General features: G+C 40.9%; 1 long non-coding RNA gene across 1 annotated transcript in view; it reads left to right on the top strand.

Annotated features, from left to right (window-relative positions):
* Positions 1 to 2863: 2863 nt before the first annotated feature.
* Positions 2864 to 19615, top strand: part of LOC113611173 (uncharacterized) — a 167853-nt gene continuing 151101 nt past the window's right edge. The window contains exon 1 of the long non-coding RNA XR_003429372.1: positions 2864 to 3113. This is a non-coding gene — a long non-coding RNA (uncharacterized LOC113611173). The remainder of the gene's footprint in view (positions 3114 to 19615) is intronic.

The following is a 19615-nucleotide window of genomic DNA, read 5'->3' as shown; positions in this document are numbered from 1 at the left end:
TTTTTTTTTTTTTTTTTTTTTGCGGTATGCGGGCCTCTCACTGTTGTCGCCTCTCCCGTTGCGGAGCACAGGCTCCGGACGCGCAGGCTCAGTGGCCATGGCTCACGGGCCCAGCCGCTCCGCGGCATGTGGGATCCTCCCGGACCGGGGCACAAACCTGTGTCCCCTGCATCGGCAGGCGGACTCTCAACCACTGCGCCACCAGGGAAGCCCCCCTAATCTTTTAATTTAACATTCATTTAGCACTTTTTTTTTTTTGAGATGTCTGCTCTGTACCAGCCCCTCTTGCTTCTGTTGGAGCTCTGATAAGTTTGCTATTAACCTAGATTTATTTTTGGCTCTTTCCTCTTGAGAAAGGGACTATATATATATAAATATGTATATTTATGTATATATATATATTTTCTTTATGAATCTTTACTATATAGGTGAAAATTATAAAACAACGAATATTTACTGATAGTTCAGGACAGTGGTTTTCCATGGCTAATGATTACCGTGGACAGGTTATGTGTCAGAAAAGAGTATTAGGACAATTACATTTAACTAAGTGAAATATGTATCATCTGCTTGGTGGGGCACAGAGATGAACAGAGACAAGGAAAAGTAATTCCCCCTCCCCAGCTATTGAAGAAATCTGTAGCCAAGTGGGAAGACCTCCCTTCTCAGAATTAAAAGAGGGGTTATCAATCACAAAGGCTGGAAAGCAACACAAAATACATCAATTGGTTGTAATTTAAAAGAGTTGTCTTTCGTGTCTTTATGTGACCCATATGGCAGAAACGGTGCACATAGGAAGAAGAGATTGATGACAATCTGAGTAGATTAAACATTGTATTTCAAAGGTGGAAATCAGTCCCTGTGTATAATATATTCTGTATGTTTGTTTGAGGGCAGAATTGTTCACAAATATGCAAAAGATTGTGTTTGGGTAAGGTGAATAAAATAAAGGGCTTCACTGGTGGCACAGTGGTTGAGAGTCCGCCTGCCGATGCAGGGGACACGGGTTCGTGCCCCGGTTCGGGAAGATCCCACATGCCGTGGAGCGGCTGGGCCCGTGAGCCATGGCCGCTGAGCCTGCGCGTCCGGAGCCTGTGCTCCACAACGGGAGAGGCCACAACAGTGAGAGGCCCGCATACTGCAAAAAAAAAAAAAAAAAAAAAAAAAGATGATAGGACATTAAACCCTTTTCACGTTTATGGTCAAGTTAGAAGTCTGAGGAAATTACAAGAGAGCCCAGCATTAAGCTTTCCAAGTCATGTGTCTCCCACCTCTAGCAGGACTGAGATAATGAAGAGCTCGCACCACACTCCTAAAGAAGCTTCCTGAAGCTCAGGAAGGTGCTCAGTCAGTGAAAGGCTTGGCCCCCACCTCTCAGGGTCAGAATTTCAGTGAGCTATTTACACTCTACCCTGTGACAAAACACGTACTTTGTCTTAACACGATGATTTGACACAGTTTTTTTTGATGAGCAACTCTAACATCATGCATTTTTTTTTTCCCTTTTGTGTAGAGCCCTTCCGTTAAGCCTTTGAGTTTTCTGTGTAAAGGGGCTTTGGAAGCAGACAACGTGAATTCCATCCCCAGCTCCACTGCTTTCTGGCCATGGGAACTTGGGCAAGCCGCTTAATTTCTTTGAGCCTCAGTTTCCTCATCTGTAGAAATCAGATAACAATACTTTCCCTACTTATTTCATAGGATTGTTGTAAGGATCAGTGATACAATATGTAAAAAAGTGCTTTGTGGGGGCTTCCCTGGTGGTGCAGTGGTTGGGAGTCCGCCTGCCAATGCAGTGGACACGGGTTCGTGCCCTGGTCCGCGAAGATCCCACATGCAGGGGAGCGGCTGGGCCCATGAGCCATGGCCGCTGAGCCTGCGCGTCCGGAGCCTGTGCTCCGCAACGGGAGAGGCCACAACAGTGAGAGGCCCGCGTACCGCAAAAAAAAAAAAAAAAAGTGCTTTGTGAACACATTTGAAGTACAATTATGACGTTAGAACTGGAGAAATTATATAGAATTTCTCCATCATATGTCTCCTAAGGATCTCTTTTCTTTGTCTCTCCAGCCCCTACTTTAGTCAAGCCCTCATCATTTCTACCCTGGACTGACTATTAAACTAAACTCTCAATTGCTTATTTTGTTTTCAGTTTGGTTTCACTTAAATCTATTTTTTAAACTACTACGAGTGATCTGTCTAAAATGTAGATCTCATCATCTACTTGTCTGTAGGGCCCCCAGTGACTCTACAGCGTCTGAAGCGTAAAACTGAAACTTCTTAGCCTGGTGGGCCAAGGTCTTTGTCATTCTTTTCAACTTTATTTCTAGTCACTGCCCCCAGTGCTCTTCTCTGCTCCAGCCATACATAACTTCTTGCAGCCATGTGTAGCTACCCGTACCTTTCTGTCTTTGCACGTGCTGTCCGTCTGACTGGATGTCCTTCACCCATCCTACATCTAACTGTTGGGTTCTGACTTACCCCCCAGGTCTCAGCTCAAGGTATATCTTCTGGAGATTTCCCTTGTCCTTCCTCTCCTCCAGGAAGAGCTGAGTGATGCCACACTTAACCTGTCACACCACATAGTAATAACATTGTATTCATGGGAATAATGGTAGTACCTACTTCATAAGATGACTGTGCATTAATATTTGTGATCCTGTCTGTAAATATTTGCCATTATTATTAATGGCTATCATTTTGGGGAGAGAGGAATGATACAGATATACTGGAATCCCATTCAGAAACCTCTTTCATTGCATTTGGAGAAGGCTTCTGGAATTTGGTTTTTATCAGAAGTCTGTTGCCAGTGACAATGGCACTATATATAGTGAAGCACACACTATATACACCAATGGAAGTTAATGCTCAAGTCAACTAATAACATATATTTAGTTATATCTATTATTGTATTTCATGTCACAATAATAGAAATACTTCCCCTCATGTTACCTTGTTTTTCCCCCTTCTTTTTTAGATGTCAATATACAAGTCTGTTTTAATTCTCCTTGGTCTAGTGGGAGGCTTGTTTGTTTCACGGTCCACGCCACTGGAAATGTCAGAAGACAGAAAAAAAAAAACAAACCAGAAAGAAGAGTGGGAGGCAGCAGATTTCGTAGGTAATTACTACTTTTGTGATGCTGTGTGGCTAAGTGGTACATCTATTGCTGATTCCCCTGAACTCCCCTACTTGGATCCACGGGGAGTTATTGTTGTTTGCAGGGAGCTACTAGACTGACCACTTCTTAGTTCTTTCTTCTTTACAAAATATAAGAAGATGGTGAGAATGATACTCAGGTGTGGATGCTCTCAATACAGTGAGAAAAAATGAAGTCGACTCTAATGAAAACAGATGTGAACATTTTTCAGTTTTGTTTTGTGAGAAAATACAGGTAATACATCAACGAATCAACTAGATTACATATTTTAAATCATTACTAATAGATAGCAATGTTATTATTTATTAAAATTATATTCTTAGAATTGAAATCATAATCATAGAACCCCTGGTATATGAACGTTAAAACATTAAGTTTTATAGTAATGAATAGGGAGCTTGCCAGGGAAACTACATTTCAGTCTTCTCCCAACTTTGTATTTTTAATGAAGGGAGCACTGATTGTCTGTCTATTTACATGTCTCACCGTCAAATGTACTTATGCAGGCAACAGTATTGTCTTTCTGATTTCTGAATACTTGGTTCGGATTCCTCTGCTGGACACAATGCGTTTATTGTACTGATGATTGTAAATGGCAACATTTTTCATTTTTTTTCTAATGTTTTAGATAAGATTTCTAATGACAATTTTTATTTTTACCTCCCCTTCTTAACAGAGTGGAGGATATCTCCTCGTTATTGTTTAAGTTGATGTGCTGAAAATTGTCACTACCTATTCTTGAAAAAATTTTATTTATTTCATTACTTTAATTAACCTAGGCAAAACCAATCCAGCCATTTCTCTAAACTATTATGTATTTCACTCCAAATATCACTTTTAGGCTTAACTGGAAATCTTGTCTCATTAGTCTTATATAAAGCCATGTTATTGTAGTTCCTGGCCCACAGGCATTACTATATATCGGTAGCATTAAATCATAAAAGTTTTCTTCAATTGAATGACGTAAATGGAACCTGCTTGAAAAAATAAGGGCTTTAAAATAAATCTTTAGTGCTTGAATATTACTGCTGAATAACTTCAAAATTAGCTGGATTGTGGTAATTTATATATATGTATAAACATCAAATTGTATGGCTTAAATATATGCAATTTAAATTTGTCAATTATACCTCAGTAAAGCTGGGAAAAAATCTAATTAAGAAAAGGATCATATACACGACACTCAGAGTGTGTACAGACATATAGAAGTAGGCTGGCAAAGAGAAAAAAAAAGGCTTTCCTCTTTGAACTGAAACATTTATGCGGAGAATAAATTGAAATTATGCTGCAGTGTGTTTTGAATATATCAGTCTACACTACTGGACACTAGAAAGCAGATGACTTTCTTAGAGACATTGCTTTTGGGCAGAGCTTCTCAGTGGATAGGAATATAGTGATTTTTAGTTTCTTTCCATATCACAGATTTTGACTTAAGATCATATTCCTTAGAAAAACTTAGAAAAACTTTAGAAGAACTGCCCAAATCCCTTTTAAACCTCTCTGAAAGGATAATATAGTTGCATTATTCCCTCTTAGGTGTCTACAGGCAACTTATTTTATGGGAATAATTGTGTTTGGGAGTAGATTCTTATTTTAATCAGGCTATTTTCTTAACCTCAGATTAAAAAAAAAACTTAAAAATGAGCATTATACTATGTATAGCAATGCTATATTTTGTTTGAAAAACTGAAAAGTTATACAAATATAAAATAATAAAAAAATTGTCATCATAGAAAATTTCAAACATGTACAAAAAAGTGGACAAAATAGTATACTGAAGCCCCATGCCTCCATTTCCTAGCTTCAACAATGACAAATTCATGGCCAATCTTATTTCAGCTCTTTAAGTCATTTTGAGAAAAGGGTGTCTTTTCTGCTATCCATTCTTTCTTCACTTGTTTAGCAGTCACAATTTAACAGTGATTTAAAAAAATGTACTTTGTATATACAATGGAATATTGCTCAGCCATAAAAAGGAACGAAATTGGGTCATTTGTAGAGACGTGTATGGACCTAGAGACTGTCATACAGAGTGAAGTAAGTCAGAAAGAGAAAAACAAATATTGTATATTAATACACATATGTGGAATCTAGAAAAATGGTACAGATGAACCATTGTTTCTGCAAGGCAGAAATAGAGACACAGACGTAGAGAACAAACGTATGGATACCAAGGTGGGGAAGCGGGGGGCGAGAGTGGTGGTGGTGGGATGAATTGGGAGATTGGGATTGACATATATATACTAATATGTATAAAACAGATAACTAATAAGAACCTGCTGTATAAAATTCAAAAAAAATGTACTTGGTGAGGCAGCAATAGAGAATATTTTAGGAACTTTCTCTGTCCTTGTTCTCAGTTATTTCAGGTGACAATTCAGTTTTCTTGTAAAGCTATGGTTCGGCTGGAGGGGTGTGGCCAAAACCTTTCTTGTGGCTCTTTTGGTTGTCCTTTGCCTTGATGATGTCCAGCGGCTGATATCCAGCTGTTTTTCCAAAGGGCATGATTTAGGTCTTTAGGTGACACTGAGCTAAGATACAGCCTTACAAAAGTCTTGGCTGTCCTTTCCCTAGTGCCTGTCTTTGCGCAGAGAGTGAAGACTGGTACCCATGGGGCAAGTTTGACCCTCAGAAACAAATGTACTGCCCTTCCAGGGGGAAGCATAGTAGCATTTTGCACCAATCCTCTTTCCAACTTTTTGATGAAAATAATGAACAGTAGAGGGCTTTGCTCTTAAGGAGACACTTCCTTCCTAAGTACTGTCTCTTTGTGTCTTTACTGTCTCCGTTGTGTGTGTACAATGGAGAGAATAGCTCAGGAGACCCTTTGCCTAGCCTATTATGCTGTTATTCCATCTGTCTGTGGAAAACCAGAAAAAAACAACAACAACAACAAAAAAAAACTGTGTTAGGTCTTGCCTTATGGCAAATTCTGATCCACAGTTGCTGTTTTCCCACACTTACTTAAGCTTCTTTGCACATCTACTGGCACAAAGGCCTGAGGGCTTCCTTCTGAATGTGAGATACTTTTATACATCCGGGCCCTCTGGCCTTGCCTCTGGCAGATGCAAACAAACAAAAGGCTGCTTGGAGCTGACTTCCAACAGTAGAAACTGGTTCCTGGACAGAGCAAGAGAAGCCGTATTAGAACTGCAAGTGTGTGCAGCTACTCATCTGGAGATTGGCAACATTTTGTAAATCTGGGGGTAATATATCTATATTTTTATGTAATCTTTTGAAATGAATTATAAATAAAGAAAGAGCCTCATTGGGGAAAATGACTAATTTTTATGAAAGCCTATTTAAAAATGTAATGTGATTTGAAAATTGATGAACAGTTCCAATAAATTTGGAGGAGGTACTGCATATTATCATGGTACTTACAGAATGCAAAAAAATATAGGTTAATGTATTACAAACAATGCTTTATTTTAAGTTACACCGAGTCTAATTTTGGCTTCCACTGATGTAGTGTTGTAATCATCTTACCTCATGTATCAATGACCTGATTGTGCCTGGAGAGTGACTTCATGGACAATAGAAATTTTAGGAAAAATGGAATATGCATATGGCTCTGGGTTATCCATGGCTTCTATTTATTTTGGCTATCCATCTTCCACCCAGACATAGGATGGGCAGTCAGCTTCTGTTTTGAAGCTTGATAAAGAATAGAAGAAAATTGAAATCAATGGTTATATTTGAAACCTTTGGGAAATTGAGTTTGAAAAATTTATCTGTTTTTAAAATAAATAAGAAACCAAATCATGTAAGAATATTCCCCTCCCCCGTGGCTAATAGTTGTGAAATGTATCTCCTTCTACAACTCCACATTTTTAAGATACTAACCCTTTATTAAGGGGAATGAGAAAACTGAGAATTTCATTATACAAAGTGCATTAACTGAACATTTTGAATAGAGGAAATCAGTAGATGTGGTTGAGAATTTCTAGACTTTGAAGAGAAATAAGATAGAGTAGAATGGTATAATTAGGTAAATCTTTTTCTCTATTCATGCCTATATTCTTTCAGTTCACATAGCTTCTCTCAAAGTTAGAGGCATTTCCATTAAGAAGATCGGATTTTCCATCTGAAAGATGAAAAAGCAAGGGGGAGTAAGATTTCCATCCTGGCCTGTCTTCACTGTGGCTGGTCTACAGATGGCCACCTTTGAGTTCAGCTCCATCTCCAGTCCATTTAGCTGTGGCCCGTGTGGTAGGGTCACTTGCCCTGCAGTGTGAAGCAACTTGTGTGCGATCCGTCGGCAGTGGCTGCTTTCCTTACAACGGAGCTCTGCGTAAAGCAGGACCCAGAAAATCAGTGGAGTCTACCGAGGTTTGTCTCTTACAGCTTTATCTCCAGCTCCTGTTGGCTGACTTTCCAGCCCGTTCTGCAATTGGCTGTGATTTTTCTAGTGCTGCTGCCTTTCCTTATTTTTCTTTCCTCCAAATTAACTTATGTGCCCAGAATTTTTAGAAGATTTTCCTTAGGGCACTTTTGATCCATAATTTCAATTTAATTCCATTTGGAATAAAACTAGATGATCTATTTAAAATTCTGGTGCAGTCTTGCTTTCCTTTGATATTTCAATCTAGTGAAAGGTGGGTGCCTGGATAATAGATATCTGTTAAGATTTCCTTGGCAATATTGACATGTTAGTGTGTTTGATTGCACTGCTTACCTTCCCATTCCTCCTGCCCAAGGATGCAGGTCACTTGACTGCAGCTGATTCTTCTTGGCATCTGCCACTCTGTGGGGTTTCTGGGAAGCTGGGAGCAGACCATGCCCAGGGTTATCATGTATTGTAAGGGGACTGACAGCTGTGAAGCCAGCATATGGTTTCAGAGACTGGTATCTACCATTTACATCGTGGGTCGCTAGCTACTGGCCAACTAACTGGTTCAGGAATATCCAGTCGCCTTTCTAGAAATTTAGCCTAGTTTCCCAAAGTATATGCTATGAAAAAGGGCTTTCAAGTAAGTTGACAAACTACTGCATAAGATACTATCCTGTTAGAGATTTATAATGAATGTTAACGTAATAACTACTCTGAGAAGTCCTTCAGTAAAGAAGCCTGTCTGTCTGTATTTAATTCAGTATTTCTGAAATTTATTTGACCCCAGAACCCTACAGGTAACCCTTATTTCCTAACATCTTCTGGAATTTGTATTAGAAAATAATACATTAAAAAAATTCTGACTTAGCTATTTCTTTTCATGATAAAATACATTTTGCAGGGAATTCTCTGGCAGTCCAGTGGTTAGGACTCAGTGCTTTCACTGTGGGAGCCCGGGTTCAATCCCTGTCAGGGAACTAAGATCCCACAAACTGCATGGCATGGCCAAAAAACCCCAAACAAACAAAAAGATAAAACAACAATAAATACATTTTGCAAAGCAAATTTTCTCTCTGTTGTTATGATGAACCTCTTGTACTGGGTGCTAATTAGTCAACAAAAAGAGTTCATAGTCGTGGAGATAATGTAAGTTGTATGTAACTTCTGATTTAGGTTGTCTTAATAGAGATCTTGATACTTAATGCTTTGAATTTTTTCCAAACTTTATTCTGCCCGTTTTACGCAGAAGTAAGAATGTGACTATGGTGGTGAATAAAGCTGGTGGTGGCTAAGTGAAAAATGAGATGCTCTCACTCTCTCCTGATAAGCCAGGACTTTCAAATGGAAAATCATCCAGTTGAAACAGGAGGGAAGGGGGCAGGTCACAACCTTTGAAAGAATGACAGAGCCTGAGGACGTGACATAAACTGATTAGAACCAAATGGGTCCAAGATGGCAGGCAAGTCAGCTTCCACTAGACCTTGAGCCTCAGTATACGCTCATTGTGACACATCAGCAAGCTAAATGACACACCCACAGGCGCCATGACAGTTCCAAGCCCGACCATAAGGATCAAAAAGTGGGTCGTGGCCCAATTCCTGGAAATCCGCGCCCCTTCCTGAAATAGCTGGAATACTCCTCCCACTCATTAGCCTATGAAATTACCCACCCCTATAAAAATGAAAACCCCATACCCTTGTGCCTCTCTTGCCTTCCGAGATGGCCCACGCTCTGTCTGTGGAGTGTGTTTCTCTCTAAATAAATCCACTTCTTACCTATCACTTTGTCTCTCACCGAATCCTTTCTGCCATGAGACATCAACAACCTGAACTTCATTAAGTCCTAAAACCAGGTGTGTGATCTCAGTCAGAAGACCGTGAGTTTTGGCCAGGTTTGAGTCCCGGCATGTGGGTTCAAGTTCCAGTCTGAGGTGCACAGTTTCACAGTTAGTAACAAAAGTGCCATTACCAGCAAAATGTGCTTCAAGATTCAGATTCCACAGTGTTTTATTGTGGCCCATCCAGTCCAGCGGTCTTTCTTGGCAAGAGTATGTCTTTTTTTATTAAATTAATTCATTAATTAATTAGGTTGCACTGGGTCTTGGTTGCAGCACGTGGGCTCCTTAGTTGCAGCTCACCAGCTCCTTAGTTGTGGCATGCGAACTCTTAGTTGTGGCATGTGAACTCTTAGTTGTGGCATGCATGTGGGATCTAGTTCCCTGACCAGGGATGGAACCTGGGCCCCCTGCACTGGGAGCATGGAGTCTTATCCACTGCGCCACCAGGGAAGTCCCAAGAGTATGTCCTTTTTGACAAGTTAGTTATATAATCTGAGTGACCATCCTAACCTCTTGTTGTTCATGAATTTTTCTGAATTGGTTTATATTTTCAGTCTGTTTCTTAATGTGCTAGACTGAGCTCATGCCTTCAATGGATGAAAGTCAGGGCCATGTCTTCTGTCCCTCTTCCTCCCCCTCTTCAGAATCCCACTGCCCGCTGGGGCCTTCAGAACCTTTTTGACCTTGCCCTGCCTCTTCACAGTTTCACTGTTACCCATGCCCTGCTGCTGCTCTAGACAAATGTTAAGTGTATTGCCTATGGATATTCCCCTGCCTTATTATCTCTGTGTCTTCCTAAGGAAAAGTTATTGGGCTGATCAATTCATTACACATTTATCGAGCACCTACGTTTTGTTCAGCATTGTGTTAGGAACTGAGGAAATTAAGAAGAGTAAGACATAATCCCTGCACTTTCAGAGCTAATAATCTAGGGGAGACAGGCAAATACATCATTTTAATATAATATGATGTGTGATGATAGAGGTAGCACAGTGTACTATGGGAATTATAGGGAGGGTTGCCATGCCTAGCCTAGTGTAGTCAGGGAAGGCTTCCTTGAGGAAGTAACCTGAACTGAGACTTGAAGGACAAGCAGGAAATAACTAGATGAAGAGGGACATGGTATTGAGGGCAGGTTTTCCAGGCAGAGGAAAGAAGGACATAGGCATGGAGGTATAAACTATAGGTACTTTGGTACTGCTGAAGTATGAACTTTGAGGCCAAAGGCTGAAGCTGCATCTCTGTATCCTATTCACACATAGACTCAACTCAGGCTGGATGACTTCCTGAAAGGTGGTAGGAACAACTTATCTTTGTCAAGACCCAAGGGTGGCAAGGAGGAAAACGATCTTGTTGTTTAAAAAGATAACAATACAGAAAGTTGAGAGGATGTGGCTGAGAGTCTCCATTCCCCTGGAATTTTCCTGGCTTTCCTCTATATTTGAATAAGGTATATTTCCTGGTGATGATTCGTCCTACTAGATATTAAGCTAAGGAACACCTGGAAGGCATTATCTTATATCCAAATACTGGACACAGATATCTATCCTGATGGTAGAAAATGAGGATTGAGGTTAATATGTGATTTACATGGTTTAACCATTTATTCAGCAAACATCTTTTTTCATGGGCAGGCATTGTCTTTGGGGCTGTGTGTATGTTGATGAACAAATCAGGTGATTCTTATCCCGTTTCCCCCTGGGAGTTTCTTATCCACGAGGGAAGGAAGAAATTATAAAGGTAATTATACTTGTGTTATGCACAGTAGGGGATTCTAACTAGTATGTGAGTACGAGTGTGCTTAGCAATGTTATTCTAAAATAATAGTGGCGGTCTGAGCACTCATACACACAAGAGAAGACGCCAGCTGAGTGTTACCCTTCACACTGGAGTAAAAGCGAATAACTCTGAGGTCACACTCATTAATGTTGGGATTTCCTAGTAAAATGTGGCATATAAAAGACCATCGCGGAGCAAAATCAGTCTTAGAAATGATCATTTTATGAGTCAAAGCAAGTTGCTAATATAAAAACCAGACATAAGTCTTTTTACCAAAGCCCAGGAATATTTTAACCAAGGACTCCATCTGTCAGTAGGGGAACTGCAGTGTGACATCAAGGAGGTTAGGTAATGTCGCCAGAAGCTCACTGTGACAAATGACTGACCCCTTGGGCCACCAACCCTGGCTGCCTGGTGCTCTGCTTGACCCCTGCCGAGTGGCTCCTATTCTCTCACTTCTGACCGGACCACTCCTCTAGCCCGAGGCAGGTATTTTCATTATGATCTATAATAACGTCGAATGGACTTTATAATTGAATGAGGATCATACACTGGAGACTTTTGATGGGCTCATCTCATCAGGATTTGAAGAGGGCTGTACGAGGGAGAGTGGATGGTGGGGGACGGGTCTGAGATGGCAGCCGTGGACCGCACTTGCTTGCTTCTCGCTCTGCTTCTGCGGCCATTTGCTGAAGCAAATCAGAAGCAAGGGGTCTTATCAGTTTTACTGCGGCACGGATTATAAACAAAAATTTGTGTGCTTAGTGACAATGATGAATGAAAGCAGGAAAAAATTCCTGGTTGGAAAGAGCAGCTTGCTGTGTGCACTGTGTATAGAAGTCAACTCTCCTTGGATCTCAGGATTCTTCCTCCTGGTCTGTCTTGGACACCACAATCTGTCTGGAAGGAAGCAGTGTCTGCCTGGGTAGGGAGTACTGGCGTGAACAGGAAAAGAAGAACCTACATGTCCTCGCCTTCTTCCCCTAAGCTAATTATTGCTTACATTTTCTGTTGATCGAATACTTACCCTATTCACCAATGAATGATGAGATACTTTCCAATGAGGCTGTTGCATACAATATTGTGAACAATGAATAAAGTTTAATGAATTGCATAGTTGAAGGGGAGGGGAGAGAGAGGGGTTGAGCAAACGGGTGTGTATTGGGTGAGGTGAAAGAATTAGTCATTGTTTGGTCAATGTAATTATCTTCTCTAATGGACAGAGGCTGTGCAGGAATCATCCCAAATGGAGGAAGAAACTGAGGGAACTCCCTGGTGGTCCAGTGGTTAGGGTTCTGCACTTTCACTGACAAGGGTGCAGGTTCAATCCCTCGTTGTGGAACTAAGATCCCGCAAGCCCTGTAGTGCGGCCAAAAAAAAAAAAAAATTGTATCTGATGTAGGATGTGGGTTGTAACTTGCATTTCATATGTGTCTATCTGGATTACTGGGAATTAACAACATCATACTTGATGCATTCAGTGCCCTCAATACATGTTTGTTAAATTACTTGAGTGCCAGCAGAAAACTAATTTCTTGGCTACAGCCTAGTTTGAATATCAGACACGTGCAACAGTTAGGAAACCACTGCATGGGAGATGGGCTGAGGCAAGGTATGGAGGTGGAATTAGGCAGTATGTGGTGACTACACGAGGAAGCAGAGGATTCCTTGGGAAGCAGTGCCTGCCAGGAAATGGCAAGTGTGAACTCTAGGACAGTTGGGAGAAGGCTTTAATAGTAGACAGCTCCTTCAGGAAGTAAGGAGCCCCTGCAAGCCCGTGGTCAAGGAGTGACACAGTAGAGTAGAGCAGAGAGTGTGAGGCCTTCGAGGGCAGAACAGCATTGACAAGATGAGGACAAGATGGAGACTCCATCTCCAGAGCTGAGATGGTGGGGCCAGAACGGGAGCATGGCTACAAACGTGAGATAGGTTTCAGATGAAGGATTGGAAAAACGTGGTGAAGCATTAGATGTGGGGAGGACAGGAAAAATGTGAGTCAGAAATAACCACCAGTTAGAAATCATGGAGTTAACAATTATAGGGTTCCAAAGAAGAAAAAAGCCCTTCAGTGAGGGCCTGTGTAGGAATTGCTAAGGGGGTTTCTCTGCAATTAATGGCAGTTCAGGTTATTATAAGAGAATGGAGACGAGTGACCTGTGACAGTGTTTTTATGTAGGAGTCTTTCTTGCTTTGGGTCTGTAATGGAGGCAAGAAGTGCTCTCCTTTAACTTCAAAGAGCACACACAGAATGATTCCTACTTATACTGGGGCTTTTTCTTCAAAATTTAAAAATGTTTACTCAGGAGATACAGAATTGTAGAACCAAACTTTGGAGATTTCTCACAGTGGTGCTAGGAAATGACAAGTGAAAAAGTTCAGTGTTTACCCAATTAGCATATTTAATATTCATATGAATGGTTTTCCTTTGGAAATCCCTGGTTGTGCTTCCCTGGCAGCAGGACTGTTGAAGTCAGTGCTTGTTATTCGAAAACTGTGCGAAGTGGAGAAAGGACTTGAGGACACGGGGAGGGGGTAGGGGAAGCTGGGACGAAGTGAGAGAGCGGCATGGACTTATATATACTACCAGATGTAAAATAGCTAGCTAGTGGGAAGCAGCTGCATCGCACAGGGAGATCAGCTCTGTGCTTTGTGACCCCCTGGAGGGGTGGGATAGGGAGGGTGGGAGGGAGGGAGATGCAAGAGGGAAGAGATATGGGGACATATGTATATGTAGAGCTGATTCACTTTGTTATAAAGCAGAAACTAACACACCATTGTAAAGCAATTATATTCCAATAAAGATGTTAAAAAGTAAAATAAAAAAGATAAAAAAATAAAATGCTAAAAAAAAAAAAGAAAAGAAAACTGCGTGAAGGATCCATAGGAACCTGTTTAGGATCAGTTCCTAAGATCCAGGTCAGAGGTCACCTGCTCTTCTCACAAGATATTTGAGCTTTTTCTTGTGGTTTATATGATTTGTTACGTTATTAATTCATTATTGGGTAACTGGGAAGTAATTCCATCATGTATACATTCTATTAATTCTGGAATGCCCTGTAAACCATATCGTGCTTTCACTGTCATTCATCTGAGGGAGCAGACAGAGTGTCGGTGTGGTTACACAAACTGTTACAACACACACTGAGTGCCTTTTAGTCTGGGTGTTCCAGAAGAAACGGAAGAGCAGGTTGTGATTTTTCTTATACAAAACTTAGTAGCCAATTTTGGTACCTATTCTTACCAAAATGTCTCCAATCATGGAACTCTTCCGATTCTCATTGCAATGTAAATTCATATATTGTAATATTTGTTTTGAAAGTTTATATACTGGCTCACCATATGAACATGTTCTCATTGCCTGCTCAGGCCTTTGAGCAATTTTCAGTCTTTTGTTAGCAAATAAAGGCCCTCAGACCCTCCTATTTTGAGCCCCAAGTTTACCAGCTGCTATCCACTACTGGGCCTCATTAGAGGCCTGCTGCTCTGCTGAGAACCACACCACATGCTACACCCTCTCTTGTCTACATATTAGCCTGTTGCTGCTCCTTAAATTACCTGGTACAAAAGCTTGCTGTATTTCTCCACAGAGAGCTACCACTCCTATCCAGTTTGAAGAGGTTCTATATCATGATCTCTCAAACTAATTAAGTTTCGTGGGCAGGCCACAGGTTGCTACAGAGGAACTTTCCTGAAGCCTGATAGCTATGAGGCTTTTTTGGGGGGGGCACAAGATTATTGCTACTGTAGCTTATGTTCAAAAGTCTCTTTTGAAAATAAAAAAAATCCTTTCTTGTTTTTAATCTAGGTAATGTAATTAGTTTTACATTTCAAAAGTTATTTTCTAAGGGAAGTAGACTGTATTAATTAAGAACGTAGAAAAATAAGAGATTTAAAGTTTTTTCAGGTGATGGAGCTAGTAAATATACTGGAAATGTATTTCCATGAAGATTTATTGGAAATCATAGGTTGCATCTGGTATTTATGTTAATTGGGCAATATTTATTTTTTAAAATGAAGAACATTACATCTCTCTAACTTTTAAGAGGGCTTGTTTGTAATTCAGTGGTTTAAGAAAGGGATTAAATAGTGTCAATTTCCTCATGTCAAATAACCAAAAGAAAATTTCAAAAATTTTTCAGGATTTCTGGGAAGAGAATTTTGATATTTTGATTACAAATTCAGAGAGAATAGCGAAATTACAGGTGTTCTAGAGTTCCAGCAAAATGAATTGACGAAAATGTGTCAGCATGGAAGATAAATTGCTGAGTGATTCTTTTTTTTTTTTTTAAATTTATTTGTTTATTTATTTCATCCTTGGCTCCGTGGGGTCTTTGTTGCTGTGCGCGGGCTCTCTCTAGCTGCAGCAAGTGTGGGCTTCTCATTGCGGTGGCCTCCCTTGCTGCAGAGCACTGGCTCTAGGCGTGCAGGCCTCAGCAGCTGTAGCACGCGGGCTTAGCCGCTCTGCAGCATGTGGGGTCCTGTTGGACCAGGGCCCGAACCCGTGTCCCCTGCCTTGGCAGACGGACTCTCAACCACTGCGCCATGAGGGAAGCCCGCTGAGTGATTCTTTATTAAAAAATTATAGTTTACCAAAAGGACTACTTTAAGTGGTAAACTCTCATACATTCATAAATAATGCAGTTGACAGAGATTTTACTCACACGTTGATTGTGTTAGGTAGGAAGGTTTGAATTAGGAAGGCCTGGTGTATCAACCTCCTGTACCTATTGACATGTCTTTCAAAATAGTATTTGTTTTTTGGCCACGCAGCATGTAGGATCTTAGTTCCTGGACCAGGGATCGAACCTGTTCCCCCTGCAGTGGAAGTGCGGAGTCTTAACCACTGGACTGCCAGGGAAATCCCTCAAAGTAGTATTTTTGACCTGCTCATTGTGTTGATCATGAGTTCTGCTTATTCATTCTTTACTTCCTCCTTTTGTTTCTTCCGTTTGTCCTTTGTCTTTCCATATTTCTGGAGAATCATATTTCTTGCTGAAATATAGCTCTTATATTTCCTCACCTGCTAATTTTTTAGGGGAATTTCATTATTGACCTATTTCATCTCTCTTTTCTCCTTTATTTCATCTCTTCTCTAGTAATACCTTCCTGGTCAGCCAGGCTGGTCTTTCTGGACACTCTCTTAGCCGCTATAAGGGAATGAGAATACCCCTGGCTACCCAACTGTGAGTGTTCCAGGTAACTTTTTGAATGAAATACGTGTACTTAAGTTGTGAGTACGTACAGTAAGGATACAGTATTTGACTGTGAACACTAAATGAGGATACAAGCACCAGGCATTAGGTCATTACAAGGGGGAAATGTCTGGTTACTCAGCCTGTAACTCACTTATGGTATAAAGAATTCCTGAATCTAATTAATTTACATGTGTAAATGAGCAGATGATTGTGTCTGCCTAGCACTGTCCTTAGAACTTCAGAGAGATAGTAAATGCTCTGGATGAGCAGGAGAGTAAAGAATATTTAGGTTAATCAAATCACGTCACGCAAGCTTTTTCTATAGCTGCAAATAAACACCTTTTAAAGTAACTTTTGGGCAGGCACAGGGATTGTGGCAGATTCACCTGCGACTTCAGTGCACACAGCACTTTAACAAGCATTTGTTGATCAGAAATGAACTCTAAGGGGCATGTTTATGGAACCTGTTGTGTCTTGTGGCATGGATGGGTAGACAAGGAGAAGCGATGGGGCATCCTCCCCTTGGAAGATGATTAATTAAACAAATATTTATTAAGTACTTACTATGTGGCAGGCATTGTATTAGGTGCCAGAAAGACAACAGCAAAAAGACAGACATGGTCCCTGTCCTCACGGAGCTCCCGGACTGGTTGGGGAGATAGACAAACAGAAAATTGCTCTGTGTGTTAATTGGAGCTGTAATGGCAGAGAGCAGAGTGTGCTGAGAGGACAGATTGGTCCTGCAGGTAGTAGAAATCATCCAAGCGCAGGCTTGACTAGAGAAACAAGCCTCGGGTTTCTGGCCTTCACTCTCCTACTGGGGGATTTGGGGTCTGGAAACATCAACATGCGTCTGCAGATCTCCTAGAAACAACCACTGTGGTAGTTATTTCAGGCAGCCGCATAGGGACTTGTCTACTCTTTTTAGCTTACTAAGCCCTAGGGCAATTTTATCTGTTTGGTGTGTGGTGTGTGTGTGTGTGTGTATATATATATATATATATATGACACGTATTTTGCCACTTGAAAGTAAGTCACAGACATCGTTCGACTTCAGTATGCATCTCCTAAGATTTATTATTAAGGTTTATTTTCTACATAAATCGTAATAACATCATCTCTAAAAAAATTAACAGTAACTTGATGAAATTATCTAGCATTCAGTCCATGTTAAACTTCCCCTAGTTGTTCAAGAGTGCCTTTTGTGGCTAATCTTTGTCCCCAGCCCTGAACAAATATCCAATTAAAGTTTATGCATTATGATGAAAAGTGTTCTATCTTTCTAGTACCTTTCTGCCCAGCAAGTAATCAATATCTTATTTTTGTTTACCTGTCAGATCTATGTTTTTTTCTTTTGCTATATATGTTATATATTAAAATAATATATAATACTGTTTTGTGTTTAAAATTTTACTTAAGTGGTATTATAGTTTATGTATCATTCAACAGTTTTTCTTAACTCAGTGTTTTCAAGATCTATCCATGTTAACACACAGAGATCTAATTCATTCATTTTTAACGTCTATAAAATATCATAATTTATTTATCAATTTCTCTATTGAAAGACATTTAGTTGTTTTCATTAGCAAAATTATTTTTACCTTTTCTTTTAGCATTAAATAGAGTGTCAATTATAAAATTAGAAAGGCGTTTTTGTAGGTCAGTTAACTTCTCAGTAAATCTCTCCCTTTGCTCAAGCCCTTCTGAGCCTTCTTCTGCTGTGAACTTGTTTCGAGTTTTAGAACCCAGTTCCTTGGCAGCCCTGGTGTCAGATGGCAGCACAGCCTTCTTTGCTTCCCAGGGACCTCTGCAACCACATTTCTGCTGATGCTGTAGACCAGAAGTTCTCAAGTCTGGCAGCCCATTAGAATTGTCTAAGGAGGTGTAGAGTAGACTGATGCCTACGTCCTACCCCCAGAGGTCCTGAATTATTTGATCTGGACTGGGGCCTGTGCAGTCACAGTTCAGAGCCATGGTTGATCATTATGGGAGTCACACAGGGTCTTACCGCAAGAAATTGGATAGCTGGGCTGTATCTTAGTTCTGGTGCATTACATTACACTGATGTTGTTGACACCTAGAACCAAAGAACGCTGCAGAAGATAAATGTCTACATTTCCCTTACCCACTAAGCTTTTGGTTCTATTCCACAATTATTGAAACTCTTCCATTGGAATGTGCCAGACGGAAGAACTAAATGTCTGGTTTAATTTAATACATTTTTTTTTTTTTTTTTTTTGCGGTACGCGGGCCTCTCACTGTTGTGGCCTCTCCTGTTGCGGAGCACAGGCTCTGGACGTGCAGGCTCAGCGGCCATGGCTCACGGGCCCAGCCACTCGGCGGCATGTGGGATCTTCCCGGACCAGGGCACGAACCCGTGTCCCCTGCATCAGCAGGTGGACTCTCAACCACTGCGCCACCAGGGAAGCCCCTAATTTAATACATTTTAATCTAATCATTTATCTCAGCGTTCTAGGATTAAGGGAACGTTTGTCTCTTCTGAGATATTGATATGTTCCTGTTATTAGATAATGAGAGAGATATCATAGTTAATTATTATTCCCTTTTTGTCTTGGCTCTCAGGAGATTTTCTAGAAGGGAAAACATTTATTGAACCATACAGTGTGGCAGGTGCTTTAGCTACATATCTCATTTAATCCTTTAAGTAACCTTTTGATGGTATTATCCCATTTTACATATAAGAAGATGGGGGTTCAGGGAAGTTAAGTAATTTGCCCAAATCTATAGAGGTAGCAAGTAGAAGAGTCTGGGTTGGAAACCAAATTTGCCTGATTCCAAAGTGCATGTCCTTTCCATGCTTCCACTGTACCCAGAAGGAAGGTATGTAATGGTTTCCCACGGTGTCCTTTGCTCTGGCTGATAGTGCCCCAATCAAAGCCCAGATTCCTGATTTCCAAGAGTCTGTGCTCCAATCTGGACAGCATGGGGGGAAAGGTCTCGAGAGCAGAGTGTGGTTGGGGAAGTTGGGGACAAGGACACCTTCTGCTGCCACACCTCGGTGGAGGGTCCCCCGGCTCATCACCCCAGTTCCTCTCCTGCACAACCCTTTCTTTGCTCCCTCCAGCAGAACTCCTGGGGTATGTGTGGCTCTCTCCAATACTGCAGGCTTCAGGTCTCTTCCTTTTCCCCATGGCTTTGTCCGTGAGGCCCTCTGCTCTAGCCTTTTTCCAGTGCATATTGCATATTTCCCTTGCATTTTAGCTTTTTCAAGATATTACTTGGTGGGATTGATTTAGACTAGGAGTTTGGGGGAACTTGGGAATACAAAACGATTGGGGGTTGTTGGCTGCAGGAATGC

This window comes from Aethalodelphis obliquidens, unplaced genomic scaffold, assembly GCF_003676395.1.
Source record: "Aethalodelphis obliquidens isolate GAN/ISIS:26980383/991018 unplaced genomic scaffold, ASM367639v1 scaffold3, whole genome shotgun sequence".
Classification (NCBI taxonomy): Eukaryota; Metazoa; Chordata; class Mammalia; order Artiodactyla; family Delphinidae; genus Aethalodelphis; species Aethalodelphis obliquidens.
The sequence above is the reverse complement of the archived record's forward strand: the minus strand, read 5'-3'. Positions and strand labels throughout refer to the sequence as shown.